Genomic DNA, 16,455 nt, shown 5'->3' on the forward strand with positions numbered 1-16,455 from the left:
TTCCCCCTTTTTCCCATTTTACTCCACATTACATTATTTGATCATTAAAAATGGCTTCTTCTTTGTCCCGCCCTTCTGCTTGCTCTTCAGGGATTTCTTGTTGTTTTTCATAGTTCAAAATCTCCATTTCTAAAACTTGAAATACAAAGCCAAAAGTTCCTCTTCCCTCTTGTGTGTCTTTTTTCTGTTTTTTAAGTTTCATTTTTAATTCCTCAAGGAGTGATGCCATCTTAAGCACTTTTAAACAACCACCTAATTGACTTTAATTAAAAATCCAACACCCAAAATTTTAAAAATCACCAAGCAATCCAAAGCTATTTCTTCTTGTTTCTTTCTTCTACTTTTCCTTTCCGGGGGTTCTGTTATCTTTTCATAAAGTCTCAGTTACAATGTATCCTTTGGAAGTATTTTCAAAGTTTCACTGTTAATTCCTTTTATTTCCAGGTGGCACTCCGTTATTCTTTCCAAGTTGCACCCTTTTTCCTCCACTCTTCTCCTTTTAAGGGCTTTAAAGTATCCAGAAAGTCTTTATTTTCCTTTTGACACCTTAATTTCAGCTTAAGATTGCCTATTAGTGTCAAAGTAAATTATCATAAATTTCTTACTTAGATTTCGTCTTTTTAACATTCAAAGCCAATTGTAACTGTCAATATGAAATTAGAAAAAAGGATTTTTTCCCTCCTTTTCTCTCTTCTTCACTGCTTTAAAAATCTTCTTTTAGGAATAACACTCTTAATACTTTTAAATCCAGGGTCCCTTGCTTAGATGTTGTCTCTGCTTAGCCCAGTCTGTCCTGTATTCCCTTTTGTCTTCCTCCTGCTCAATCTTGTCCAGTTGGGTTCTTCTTTGAGGTGGCCATTTCTGACCACCGCTGCAACCGTCTTCGGGAAAGGGAGTTTAGACCAGCCGAGGAGGAGAGATGCAGCTCCCCTCTACTCAGCTATCAGTCTCCCCCCTCTTCGACACCTCTATGGGATGACTTCAGCCCCGAATCCAAAGGATTGGGGTGCTCCGGTGGCGAGTACGGATCGAAACCATGCACAATCACGGATTTCAGTCCGTCACCGAAGAAGCCCAAACTAGAAGTCTCCCTAGAGCTTCACCATCTTTGTTGCTCTTTTCTGCATTTTCTCTGGTTCCTCAGCAGCCTTCTTACAGTATATTCTGGCAACCAATAGTGGACATAGTATTCCAGATGTGGTCTGATCTATGCAGCATAGAGAAGAATGATAATTCCTGTGATCTCGACATCATCCTTCTACTGATACAGCCCAAGATCGCCTTAGCTGTTTTTTTTTAGCTCTTAGCTGCAGTATGGCACATGTATTATTTCTGGGTCAGGTCCTATCTATCTTGTGTTTGAATACAGAAAAATTATGAATGATGTACTCCTATTCTGGTTCCTGTTGACCTTCCTTATTTATCAGCCGAAATACTCAAATCCAGGAAACCTTCGCTAGCACTTGCATAATATCTTCCCATCAAGTTTAACATCGATTCCCAATGGAAAGCTAAATGGGACACTGAATGCCCAGACATAGGAAGAAATAAATGACCACACAAAAAAGGTGCCAGGCTTTGAATTACCATATCAGCAATGGAAAATCCTGAATAGAATTTGTACCTTACCCAGCATTTGTTGGAACTCTGTAAAACAGAGCATAGTATCCTCCCCTCAGTGAGACTGTGGGGTCCTCATCAAACTATAGATCACATCTGATTCGTGACCAGCTGTAAGCTGAAGGCATATAATGGTCCATTATCTGAGTTTTTTTCATATAAACAATGTTGTGCCTCAATGGTTACATGACATAGACATTGGCATTTGTAGATCTTTTTAACATTTATAGCATTATATCTTGGATAGTGAAGTTGGATTTAAAGAAATAAATGCTTCAGAAATGACATACCACTGCTCTATGCATCCTGATTCTTTCATTTATTCTTTTAGCTCCTAGAATCTTGTCATAACAGGGCACATGATTTGGCAATATTTGAAATACATAATTACAAGCATGTTAGCATTAGCAGCTTGGAAGGCTACAGAAGTTTGTTGTCAAAGAGTGTAGTGAATGGAGAGGAATTTCATTCCAAGAAATTAAAACATGAAAAAGTTCAAGGAAAACCTGAACTTTATTCTTCAGTCATATCTAACCTGACAATCAAAATAGGGTAGAGACAATCAAAGCATGGAAAACCATGGTAGGCAGAACCCTGACCCATAGGCTAGGTTGAAGAACAAGAAAAAAGAGAACAATCTAGGAATTATTGGAAGCTATATGTTGATTAGAATGTTGATTAATTTATGGAAAAATATCTGAGCTGTGATATCTTTGTTCTATTTTATCATGACTTTGCTGTGGACATACATGCCGATGTGTGCCTCTTGCTGTCTTTGGCTGCAACAAAGGTGACAAGCCTTCCATACAAACCCTAATGAAATGAGATTTTGATCAAGTTCATACTGTTTCTAGAACTGTTCTCAGAACTACCTATTCTGACTGATGTAAATGATAACATATATTGTCTATGGAGATCAACATGCATATAAAGAGTATAGAGTAAGGGACTCAACACGCAACCCTGTGGTGTACCAGTGTTAAGAATAAGGGCTGAAGAGGTACGGTACCTAATCTGACCCTGTGTGAGCGGCCAGACAGGAAATCCATAATCCAAAGGCAGATTGAATTAGAAAGCACAAGGTCCAGAAGTTTAGACACTAATATATGTGGAAGAATTGTGTTAAACGCAGAACTAGAATCCACAAAAAGCATCCTCACATAGCCCCCCACTGTTCTAGATGAGTCAGAGTAGTGCGAAGAGTGATAGCTATAGCGTCCTTTGTAGGTCTGTTTCTTCTGTATGCAAACTGGTGTTTATCAAATGTATGTAGAAGACCAGAAATGATGTGCCAGCAGACCAATTTCTCAAAGCACTTCATGATGATAGGAGTGAGTGCCACTGGTCTGTAATCATTGAGGTTATTGACAGGGAACTTCTTTGGCAGAGGAACTATGGTGGAAGCCTTCAAACAAGATGGAACAGTGGACTGGGATAAAGACCAATTGAAGATCCTGGTAAAGACTCCAGCCAACTGATCAGCACAGTCTTTAAGCACTTGGCCAGAGATACCATCAGGACCAGCAGCCTTTCTAGGGTCCCTAGCCCTCAGAATGCTCCTCACCTCCTGTTCCTCCACAATGAGGTGGGGGCTACAATTGGCTGGTAGTTGCATTTTATCTGTCTCTGATGTCTCCACTTCAAAGCGAGCAAAGAAATGATTCAGTTCCTCTGCCAATGAAGCATCCCCCTCAACAGGGATGACATTAGTTGGTTGATGGTTTGTAATTTGTTGAATCCCTCACCACACCTGCCTCATGTTATTGCTATAAAAATTATCCTCAATCTTCCTCTTATAATCAGTTGGCTTTCCGAATACCTTTCTTCAGATTAGCTCTGGCAACACTGTATCTTGCCCCATCACTGGACCTAAAGGCCTTGGTCCTGTCACGCAAGAGGCGCTGGACTTCCTTGGTCATCCAGGGTTTCTGATTGGGATAGATACATTTATCCACAGTGATAGTATCTATGCAGTGTTTGATATAGCATAGAACAATTGCAGTGTGCTCTTCTAGGTCAGGGTGGTAAAAGATGTCCCAATTTGTGTTCTCAAAACAATCCTGAAGTTGTTGGGAAGCATCTTCTGGCCAAGATTTCACTGTCTTTATTATAGGCAGAGCCTGTCTCCTAAGAGGGATGTACGCTGGTGCTAAAAGCAGTAACATATGGTCTGATTGTCCCAAATGTGGTAATTGTATAACCTTATAGCCATGTTTGATGTTGGTATATACTTTGTCCAATATGTTTGCTCCTCTAGTAGCACACTTAACATGCTGATAGAATTTAGGAAGCACTTCTTTTAAATCAGCTTGATTAAAGTCCCCTGCTATGATATGCACAGCACCAGGATACTTATTCTGATGATTACTAACAATGTTATACAAGAATCCCAAAGCTATGGTAGTATTGGCATCAGGTGGGACATAGACTGCAGTAATCAAAACCACACTGAATTCCTGAGGAAGATTTCTGGGTCTACATTTAAGAGTCATATACTTCAGATCCATGGAGCAGTGGCTGTCTACAGTCTTTGTATTGATACACCAGCTTTTGTTCACATAAAGGCTTAAACCTCCCCCTTTGATCTTGCCAGTGAGCTATGTAGCCTTCCAGCTCAACAGCTGCATCTGGAATGAGTGAATGAAGCCAAGTTTCTATGATTAGCAAAACACAGCAGTTCTTGATGAATTTAGTCTTTGCAATCTGTAGCCTTAATTCATCCATTTTGTTAGTCAGAGATCTTGCGTTGGTAAGAAATAAACTTGGAATTGAAGGCTTGTGTGGAAACTTCCTCAGCTTAAAGAAAACCCCAGCACAGCATCCTCTCTTCCTCTTCTGTTCTTCTTTCTCCACCTCTTCCTCCTTCCTACAGGGATAGTGATTCATGGCTCCCCCAGGGGCCTAGCTGCCTCCTTCGGTATGTTATGAGAATGTATAATACTGTATTATACATCTGTAATAGCCTTTTCACATTTCAGTCCAATTTGTAACAAGGCTTGCCGACTATAGATGCTCCTTGCCTCACAGGATTCAATCAAGGAAAGGATCCAAAACACACAGAGAATCATACACACCATATACTGAAAGAAGTAACGGTTAGCCGCAGCATCCATGTGCGCAGCCATTTTGTATGGATCCAAGTTGATTTATCCATTATGCTAATCCTGTGGTTTACTTATGCACAGTGAATTGAATGAGCTACAACTAGCTGGTTTAATACAGATGTAGAATTGCAAAATTGTAAAACGACAGACAGAATTTATAAAACATAATTATTTAGTTCTCACTATGTGTTAAGCCCAAACCTAATTTCTCACCTATAATGAAGCACCTGGAAAAAGAAAACAGAATGATGAAATGACAGAGTTGGAAGGGATCTTGGAGGTCTTCTAGTCTCAACACCTTGCTCAGGCAGGAAGACCTATACTATTTCAGACAAATGGTTGCCCAATCTCGTCTTTAAACCTTCCAGTGTTGGAGCATTCATACCTTCCAGAAGCAAGTCAATCCACTGGTTGATTGTTCTAACTGTTAGGAAATTTCTCCTTAGGTCTAGATGTTTTAGCTCCAGCTCCTACAGCTAAACATACCATCCCTGAGTTACGTGTGCAGTATTTATCTATCGTCTCAGATCATATTACTCATACACATTCATTCAATATAGCTAGTTACTACTGAGCCCAAAATTTATGTTGCTAAGCAAGATAGCTATTGAGTTTTACCCCCATTTTATAATCTTTCTTGCCATAGTAGTTAAGTGAATAACTGATTAAATTAACTGTTGTTAAATTAGTAATATGGTTGTTAAATGAATCTGGCTCGCCCATTGACTTTGCTTGTCAGAAGGTAGCAAAATGTGTTCAGATGACTCTGGACACTGCAATAATCATCTGAATGTTAATCATGTGACCATGGAAATGCTACAATGATCATAAGTATGAAAAAGCCGTAAGTCACTTTTTTCAGTGCCATTGTAACTTCAAAAGGTCAATAAACAAGTGGTTGTAAGTCGAAGACTAGCTGTATGGTAGCATCACCATCTTTTCTTCTTCTCAATGCATTCAGCAGAGACATTATTCTGAAGTCTCAAAATGTATTGACTTACGTGACAGCCATTACCTAGATACCAGCCATCATTTGCACACAACCTGATTCAATGCTTTCAAGGAACAGACACTTCGGTCCTATATGCACACAGAGAATGGAGCACAGGATGTGGTTCTTTTTATTTATAAATTAGTTATATTCTTGATCTTTGTTTGTTGGTTTGTTAATTGTTTTCCTCCTGTAATTTCCACTTTATTTGTCAGTCCCATTCTTGTATCTTCAACAATCCTGGACTCTTCCTAGGTTTTTTTTTCCAGTTGTTGCAGTTGGCAGACGCTTTTTTTCCTAATCCTTTAAGCTTCCTACTTTGTTCCTGGAGCAAATATCTGCTCTTGCCTTCCTCCCTACAATTATTTCTCCTTTGAATTTACATCATCTGAAACTTCCACTTTACTAATCCCACATTCAACCTCAGTGCAAATATGTTTATGCAACTTTCTACCAGTTTAAGCTTAAATGTGCTGGCAGTCAAAATCACAGGAGAAAGCTTGGCATATCAGTTCTACAAATTATTATTTACCTCAGTGATAAGATGCTATCCCTCTTGGACACAGAATATCTAACCAAAAGGGGCTTTGTGTGGACTTCTAAGACTAATACTTTTCCAAGATAAAGATAGGACAGCCCATATTTTTCAAAAATCCCAGAATATTCACAGAATATACACACCTCTTCTTGCAATGTCCTAAGTCAGTGTCCTCTTTTTCATTCATTCTTTTATATCTGATGAAATCAGCAGCCCAGGAGATCTGTGGAAAACACAAAGCACTGGTTCATTTTATTGTCTTGAATTAAAAATATGGATCCATTTGATCATTAGATGGTCCAGAAAAAGTTATGGATGAGATTGCTGCAAGGGTGGGGAAAACTGCCTATGTCCCAGTGCAGACTTGGACTGGAGCAGTTGACTTCAACTGGTTTGGCAGTATCTTTTCTCACTGGAAATGGATTGAGTTTCTAGTGTTTTCAGCCCTTGGAGATCTCATTCTCCTCCTGTTCCATCCCTCTAACCCTAATCCTTATACTGCTGTCTGGATTGTCTCTGTTTCAAGTCCCAGCAGTCTCGCTGCTTCCTTCAGGATGTCAGCCAAGGTGACAAAGCTTCACTGATTTGACATACTCTGAGGCTATTGGACTTGGAAAATCTTATGTTCAGATCAGTACAATTAAAGACAATATAATCCTATCTCAGACATGGGCTAAGAACAGGATAAAAGCAACTTCAAAGAGATATGTCAAAAAAAATTAGAGGAGATGCAGCTAGAGCATTTTGAAGCCAGTTAGGATCAAGGAGGGAAAAGCTCGTTCTCATGTCTGTTCCATGTAATAATTATCAGATAACATTGCCTTGATTGTCAAATGTGCTCTTTGTTATTGGTTCTCGTTTCTGGTTTACTTACCACTGTTTCCCAAGAGCAAGTCACTACCCCGGCATAGGGAAGTAAGGAATTACAGCAGAAATGATGATTTTTTTTTTAGCCCTTTTGTCTGCTTCTCTCCTCTCCATCCCATTTGGACATCCTCCAAGTTAAAATGTGAAAAAGATGGGAAGATACCTGGGAAGGGCAGAAATTTGTCTTTTTTTTAGTTTTTTTTAGTTGTCTGTTTTCGGTGATGTGTAAATGTAGTTTGTGTCTATGTATCTGTTGATGACACATGCCCTTCTTAATGAAACTGTCAATTTTCTGCATCTTTTGTTGCTATCTACTGGCCTTTTGGATTTTTGCAGGACAGCAATGCAAGCCCTATCCTACAGCAGTTTTTCTCAAAACTTCAGCAACTTTAAGATACATGGGCTTAAAACTTTCAGAATTTAGGAATTTTATTTAGGAAATAAAACTCCACAAACCAGTTTCAGAACCAGTCTGGTCAAGTGCTTAAGGAACCAAGTTAGAAGCCACTTAGATTATGAATTCCAGCTAATGTGACCTTGGGCCAGTCCCTCTCTCTCAGCCCAGCCAACCTCACAAGATTGTTGTTGTGGAGAAAAAGAGAAGAAAGGAGTATTATGTGCAATCCCCATCTTGAGTTATTTATTAAGACAAAGTGGGATATAAATTAAATTAAATCTTAAGTTCCCGAGAAACCTCTAGAGGTTATTTCTGACAGAGGAAGGATGACTAAGAAAGAAAACTTTTGTCAGCCTTCAAGATTTTCTCCCTCTGCTTTGCATCTTTTGGTTGTCATAAGTAATGGGGGGAGGAGGGGGGAATGGTTGTGGGAAGTGAGCTGGAGATGTTACAAACCAGAACTGTATAAACTGGGGGGGGGGGTACATTCTTGCTTAGGTTTCTATCTTATGCTATGCGCAGCTGCAACCCTTTATCAAACTATGTCAAGGTCAACGGACAGAAGCCTCATCACCACCTGGAGATGCCCACATGATGATCTACACAACTTTTAATTGGATGAGCCAATTGAACTATTGGGGGTGGGAACGTTGCCATTACTTTGTATATGTGATTTACGCACCCATTTTCTCAGATTCAGAATTCTTTTGTTGCTACCACTTGATTTCCAGTAAAAGATATCTTTTCTCTGATTAAAGGAGTCTAAGTATTTTTTCTTGGATTTTGAATGGAGCACCAGCTGACATTATTCTGAATCTGACACATTACCAGCCCAGAGAATTAATAAATTTTCTTCCGAGGGGGTCTGAACACAATGTCAAATCTAGCCAGCGACCAAGAAGACCTGGGAGCAACTGCAGGACAAGATTCTCTGCTGCTAGAAGAAGCAAGGGAAGCCGACTTGTTAGCAGAACTAAATCTTGAGGAAAAACCAGCTGTAAAACCCAAATGGTCCCTGGGAGTCGGTTGGAAGGATCCTGAGGAAAAGCCTCCTCCAGGAGTGACCACTACCCGTCAGCGTGGAAAAGAGGAGCCATGGCAGGAAAATGAAAGAAAGAATTTTTTACTAACTCAAGCCATGCATCTTCTAAATGAAGCTATCAGAGAACCTCAAACTGATCAAAGGTATGAGGGAGAGGAGGGGGAGGCAGCCCCAGCCAGAAGAATTAGAGCAGCCACCCCCATAAATCAACCTGGGCTACCGCAACAGGCAGCAGCAGCCCAGGGGCCCCCAGTGGGGGGAGTAATTGCCAGAAGACATAGAACTCCAAAGGTGCCTCCACTGGAAGTAAAATATGGGGGGGATCCCAAGGAGTTAGGATTCTTCCTGGCACAAGTCTGGAGCCATATGGAGGAATATGGAGGGAATTTTTCCTCAGAAGCAGCCAAAGTTAGGTGTGTTACCAGGGCTCTGGAGGGAACAGCTGCAAAGTGGATGGTGACTTTGCATAATGATAATGCCCCTCAGCTGATGAATTATGACCTGTTCATGACTGCACTGTGGGTCAGGTTTGAAGACCCACTTGCTGAACGTAAGACCAGAATTAGGATGAAGACCATAAATCAGGGGCGGAGATCAGTGGCCAACTACACCCAGGAATTTAGAGAGCTGGCGTGTCATATTCGAGGCTGGTCCCAGGGAGCACTGATAGAAGCTTTTAAAGATGGGTTGAATAAAGATGTATATCAAAGCTGTATTGCCAGAAGAGACCCCAGTGAGCTGCAGCTGTGGTCCGTGCTGGCAGCAGAGGTGGAAATTGATCTGACCCAAAACAGATGCCGGGGGGGGTTGGTTGGAGCAAGTCCTCCCCCACCAGCCCTCGAGAAGTCTTAAAACCTCAAAAGGGAGGAATGGCAGCAAAACCCAAGACCACTGCTTGCTTCCGATGTGGGAAGGAAGGTCACCAGGCTGCAGATTGCCATGCCAAGCTAGAACCAAAGGGGGCACCAGGAGGAGGAAGAAAACCTGAAAAAACCCCAGCAAAGCCTCACGAAACAGCGCTTAAAGCAGAGGAGGTTGTAGAGATCGCCTCTCTGAAAGGAGAGGAGCTGAGAACTCCAACCTCTTCTGAAGAGAGTGAATCCAAATCGGAAGACGACTCACTGGTAAGTCCAAACAAGGGCCCTATGGCCATTCCAGTGAGATTAAGGGTACCCACGTCAGGAGCCAAAGGGGAAATGCTGGCCTTGTTAGACTCTGGGTGCACAAGGTGCGTAATCAGCTCGGAGGTAGTGGAGAAAATGGGCTTAAGGCTAAAGACTTTGAAAACGCCCATAGCCTTTTGCCAATTGGATGGATCGGTAGCTGGGGGCGGCCCTGCACATTTCATAATGGAACCAATAGAAATGACGATGGGGAAGCATAGAGAGACTTTGTGTTTTATTGTGGCTCCTGGGATGGAGCGGCCCCTAATACTGGGGTTGCCCTGGCTCCGGAAATGGAACCCCCACATTGATTGGAGGAGAGGGTCATTGCGCATACATACTGACCAGCACCCAGAAGGGGGGGGGCAATCTCAACTGAAACTCAAGAATCCCACTGAACTGGCCTCCACTGGCACCGAGAACCTGAAGGGGGAGGAGAACATTCCGGAGGAATATTGGGACTTAAAGGAGGTATTCAGTGAAAAGGCCTCGGATGAGCTTCCCCCCATCGTTCAACAGATTGCAGTATTGAAATTTTACCCGGGGTAAAACTCCCAAAACCGAAACTGTACTCGATGACACCGCGGGAGCTAGAAGAGCTGCAGTCATTTATCGATAAGAATTTGAACATGGTTTCATCCAACCTGCTAGACCCTGGGTAGCAGCCCCAGTATTGTTCCGTGAAAAGAAAGATGGCTCCCTTCGTTTATGTGTTGACTACAGAAACCTCCACGCTATTTCAGTGGAGAACATGTACCCCCTCCCCTTGATGAAGGATATGTTGGCCCACTTGGCCAAAGGGAAAATTTTTACAAAACTTGACTTGAGAGAAGCATACTACCGGGTTCGAATTAAGGAAGGGGATGAATGGAAAACTGCTTTTAACTGCCCAGTGGGTTGTTTCCAATTCAACGTTCTTCCATTTGGCCTACAGGGAGCTCCTTCAGTATTCATGCAAATGATCAATCAGGTGTTGCATGAACATCTATACAAAGGGGTGTTGGTTTATCTTGATGATATTCTTATCTAAACAGAGACTCATGATGAACATGTGAAACTAGTGTGGTCACTTCTGGAAAAACTTCGAGCTGCTGAGCTGTATGCAAAGTTGTCCAAGTGTGAATTCCACTAGGAAAAAATTGACTATTTAGGTTATCCCATCTCACATGATGGCATAGAAATGGATCCGGGGAAGGTTCGTGCCGTTTTGGAATGGGCCCCTCCCCGCACCAGGAAACAACTTCAAAGTTTCTTGGGATTCGCTAATTTTTACCGTCAATTTATCCCTGCTTTTGCAAAGATTGCCATGCCTGTCACAAATCTCCTAAAAACCAAAGGGGAGGTGAAACCAAAGCCTAGTAAACCACTGGAGTGGTCCATGGAATGTCAAGCCGCTTTTGAAAAGCTGAAACGACTGTTTGCTGCTGAACCAGTACTCAAGCACCCGGACATGGATGCTCCTTTTGTAATCCAAGCTGATGTGAGTGACGTAGCAGTCGTGGCGGTGTTACTACAAGCAAACGAGACGGGGATTCTGCAACTATGCATATACTTCCCGTAAACTAACTGAAACCAAAAGAAGATGGGCCATCTGGAAAAAAGAAGCTTTTGCAGTTTTGCACACCCATTTGAGGTGTGGACAGATCATAAACATTTGGAGGCTTTGAAAACACCTCGGAAGCTGTCTCCCAAGCAAGTTCGCTGGGCGCAGTACTTTAACTGCTTTAATTTTTCATTGAAGTACATTCCAGGGGGGAAGAACTTCATGGTGGATGCTTTATCTAGATTACCTCAATATAATAGTGCTCACCAAGAAGTGGTATGGCCGATTGTCCCAACCAAACAGTTGGCAGCTCCAGTGGTTACCAGAGCCCAGAAGAAGGTTGATTTATCAAATGATTTGACCGCACAATTAAGAGATGCTCTAAAACTTGATGATTGGTTCCTTGCTCACTCAAATAACTGTACGGTTAGAGATGGATTGGCATGGGTGGGGGCCAAATTATATGTGCCAGCGAAGCTGAGAAACCAAATATTACAGCAAGCTCATGACTCTAAAGCCGCTGGTCATTTTGGATTCGTGAAAACCTTACACTTAGTTAAAAGGCAATTTTGGTGGCCTAGCTTGAAAAAGGACATTGAGACTTATGTAGTTGTCCTATCTAGTTGTCCTATCTGTGCCTCAGCCAAACGGCCTCCTGGTAAACCAGCAGGCTTACTACAAAATGTGGCTAGACAAACGGCTCCATGGAAGGAAATCTCTATGGATTTTATAGTGGAATTACCTGAAAGTGGGGGGGAATACAGTTATTTGGGTAGTAACTGATTTGTTTTCCAAACAGGTACATTTCATACCTTGTCCGAAAATCCCATCTGCAAAAACATTGGCTAAACTGTTTATTTTACATATCTACAGGTTACATGGGGTTCCTGAACGCATAATCTCAGACAGGGGTGTCCAGTTTACCTCAAACTTTTGGAAGGAGTTCCTGAAGTTATTGGGCTCTGCCCAGGCCTTAAGCTCCGCCCACCACCCACAAACCAATGGGGCTTGTGAGAGAACTAACTCGGTATTGGAACAATAGCTTCGATGTTATATAAATTATCAGCAAGATAATTGGGCTGACCTATTGCCATTCGCTGAGGTGGCATATAACAATTTGGTACATAGTAGTACTGGGTTTACTCCATTTAAAGTGGCTTCGGGACAAGACTTTGTACCCATACCCGAGCTTCCACAGGAGAAACCTAACATTCAGTCATTAGATGAATGGATAACACAGCTCCAGCTTACCTGGCCGGTTACCCGTAAAGCATCAGATGATGCTCATCAAGCTCATAAAAAATTTGCAGATAAAAAGAGAACTCCACAAAAACCATATCAAGTGGGTGACAAGGTCTTTTTATCCACCAGATATTTGCAGACCACATAAAAGTCAAAAAAGCTTGGACCTAAGTATGTTGGACCTTTCTCAATTGAACGAATTGTGAATCCTGTGGCAGTCCAACTTAAATTATCAAAAACTCTTTGACAGATCCACCCTGTTTTCCACGTTAGTTTATTAAAACCTGAACATACCTCCGACTTGAGACCAACTCAGGTTGATCCCCCTGTACCATTGCTAATTGAAGGTGAACAACATTTTGAAGTTAAAGAAATTTTGGATTCTTGAAAACGAAGGGGTCGACTCCAGTATTTGGTTGCTTGGAAACATTTTCCTCCCTCCCAGGCTGAGTGGGTAAATGAGAAGGATGTTAGAGCTCCTACACTTATCAAGGCATTTCATACTAAATATCCTGATAAACCCTAAAAAATTAGTATGTTGCTGTTACATGTATATTTTCTATTACCTTCTAGTTTTATCTTTTTTAGGACTAACGTCTCTTTTCTAGGAGGGCCGAATGTCAGCCTTCAAGATTTTCTCCCTCTGCTTTGCATCTTTCAGCTGTCATAAGTAACGGGGGGAGGAGGGGGGCATGGTTGTGGGAAGTGAGCTGGAGGTGTTACAAACCAGAACTGTATAAACTGGGGGGGGGGGTACATTCTTGCTTAGGTTTCTATCCTATGCTATGCGCAGCTGCAACCCTTTATCAAACTATGTCAAGGTCAACGGACAGAAGTCTCATCACCACCTGGAGATGCCCACATAATGATCTACACAACTTTTAATTGGATGAGCCAATTGAACTATTGGGGGTGGGAACGTTGCCATTACTTTGTATATGTGATTTACATGCCCATTTTCTCAGATTCAGAATTCTTTTGTTGCTACCACTTGATTTCCAGTAAAAGATATCTTTTCTCTGATTAAAGGAGTCTAAGTATTTCTTTCTTGGATTTTGAATGGAGCACCAGCTGACACCTTTACTTTCCAAACCGTTTCCTGCATTGTCTGTAAATGTGAGGGGGGCGGGTGGGGGGCAGCAACCTTGATGGTGCAACATGTCAGAAGGCGAGAGGAGTTACTACAGAGAACCAGATTTAAATTGATTGGCCAACACTGCACTCCTCTACCACTCCTCGCATGGGAAATTTCATTTATTTGGGGAAATTCTGGGAATTGTTGGCCACACATTTGAAGTTGCTGAGTTTGAGAAGGAGTAAAAAAAAAACCAAGCCTTTCCTCAGAGGTGGGAGTGGGGGGGGGAAAGAAAGGGGAGAGGGGGGGTGTCACGTGTTTAACGCCTGCGGGGAAAGACACCATGCCCCTAACGGACATCCGCTGCTCGCGCTGCTTCTCTCCGTCGCACGTGCTGAGTGGGGCGAGATCTTAGCGGGAGGCATCTGATTCGTTGCAAATCTCGTGAGAGGCGCCTCTTCATTTTCCCATTGGAGCCGTCTGGAGGGGAGGGGAAGCCTGGCTTTTGGGGGGGAGGAGGGGGTGGTTTGCCGAGCTTCCAAGGGGTGGCTCGTCTCACCATTTGATGGGGGGCAGGGACCGGGAGTTTCCGTGATGCTGCAGCGTACCAGAAGGGAAAGAGGGAGTTTTTGCGGCCGAGGGTTGGGGGAGTCCCGGTATCCCAGTGGACGGAGACTCGGGTCTCTCCTCCCTCGGTCCCACCCTTGGATTACTTGGTTCTTGTCTCCTTCGCTGAAGGCCGGGCATGTTTATTGTTTTGTGTTGATTTATCATGGCATCTTTATTTTCTACAAGTCAATTCGACATACCTGGTTGGGCAGAAAAGGGTATGGCGTTGGAAGTCTCCAGTGCTGGCCTAACACCATAGAAAAGTTGGTAGGCTGTCTTATTTGTTTGATACATTAATTGCATTTATGTTCTGCAATCTGAGCAGCAGCAGCCCACTTTTACCGAACTCGCACTATGCTTCCGTCGGTTTCCTAAACAGTGCGTATTTGGATGTGATTTGTATTATTAACTTTATCAGCTCTGCACCTTTGTTATACAAACATACAAGGCAATGTACAATAATAATCTTGTGAACCAACTGATCCCTTTCTTTCTGCTTTTTCATTCAAAGAAGAAAGAAAAAGACGGCTGTTTGCAGTATTTGTCTCCAAATTCAGTCCCCTGTTTTCTTCAAAGTAAAGGGTTGAATTAAACAGCGTTGTCCAGCGTTGAGCAGATATACCTTTTTTGATCAGTGGAAAGTTAAATACCAGGGGAAAGGTGTTTGCGCCAACTCAGAAAGCTCCAACTGCCTAAGGAGCTGCTGATACAGTTCTATAGAGGAATTATTGAGTCTGTCATCTGCACCTCTATAACCGTCTGGTTTTGTTCAGCAACCCAACAAGACAGACACAGACTTCAGACAGTAATTAGGACTGCAGAAAAAACAATTACTAGCAACGTGCCTTCCATTGAGGCCCTGTATACTGCATGAGTCAAAAAGAGGGCTGTGAAAATATTTACACATCCCGGACATAAACTATTTCAACTCCTTCCCTCAAAACGACGCTATAGAGCGCAGCACACCAGAACAACTAGACAGAACAGGTTTTTCCCGAAAGCCATCACTCTGCTAAACAAATAATTCCCTCAACACTGTTCAACTATTACAAAGTCTGCATTACTATTACCATTAATCTTGTCATCACTCCTTATCACCCATTCCCTCCCATTTGATTGTAGGACTGTAACTTTGTTGCTTGTATCCTTACAATTTATATTGACTGTTTCCTAGTATGATTTGATTGTTGATTGTACCCTATGACTATCATTAAGTTGTACGTTATGATTCTTGATTCTTAACGAATGTACCTTTTCTTTATGTATATAGAGAGTATTTACACCAAGACAAATTCCTTGTGTGTCCAATCACACTTGGCCAATAAAGTACTCTATTCTATTCTAGTTGGGAGCTGGGGGCTGTAAGTAGATGCAATTCTCAGAATAAGTTGCCTAGTAAGGTATTATATATTGTTATTGCTGAGAATATTTCATAGGTCTGAAGCATTCAGAGTACACCTGTGTTCTTCCATCTGCTAGCACGTGTTATTTTTCCATCACTGAAATTAAGCATTTGAAAGTTTGGACAGCTCGGCTTCAAGTCTTGTGTAAGATCTGCTATTTTCCTTAGCCAAAGGGAATTATTGTTGCTTGTATAAACACCATTTTAGAGCTTGTAACATCACAAAACTTGTAATAATCAAGCTCATTATTATGCAAAGAAAGTAGGGATAAATTGGGATATATACAGGCAATGGGATAAATTGGGATATATACAGGCAGGTCTCTGAAATAGCTTCACTTAAGCTTTATAACCAATGAAAAAAGTGATAAAAATTACTTGAAAATTACAGACCAATCTCCTTATGCTGCGTCACTTGTAAAGTCATGGAATCAATTATTAACCAATCCATCATCCTCCACTTAGAGACAAACAACCTACTCTCCAATAAACAATTTGGTTTCAGAAAAAAACTATCCTGTAATCTGCAACTCTTACACTGCAAAAACATATGGACGACACAACTCGACCAGGGCAAAGCAATAGATGCAATCTACACAGACTTCTGTAAAGCCTTTGATTCAGTGGTACACGACAAACTACTCCTAAAAATAAAATCCTATGGTATCTCTGGACAACTGCATAACTGGATAGTAGCATTCCTGGCAAACAGACAACAAATGGTCAAAATTGGGAGCGTCCTATCAAATTCTGTACCTGTCAATAGTGGTGTCCCCCAAGGCAGTGTTCTAGGACCAACTCTCTTCATACTCTACATAAATGACCTCTGTGATCATATTAAGAGCAATTCCGTTCTTTTCGC

The sequence above is a fragment of the Notechis scutatus genome, chromosome 3, assembly GCF_049901735.1.
Source record: "Notechis scutatus isolate UNSWTSFEM ecotype Mainland chromosome 3, rNotScu1.2, whole genome shotgun sequence".
Classification (NCBI taxonomy): domain Eukaryota; kingdom Metazoa; phylum Chordata; class Lepidosauria; order Squamata; family Elapidae; genus Notechis; species Notechis scutatus.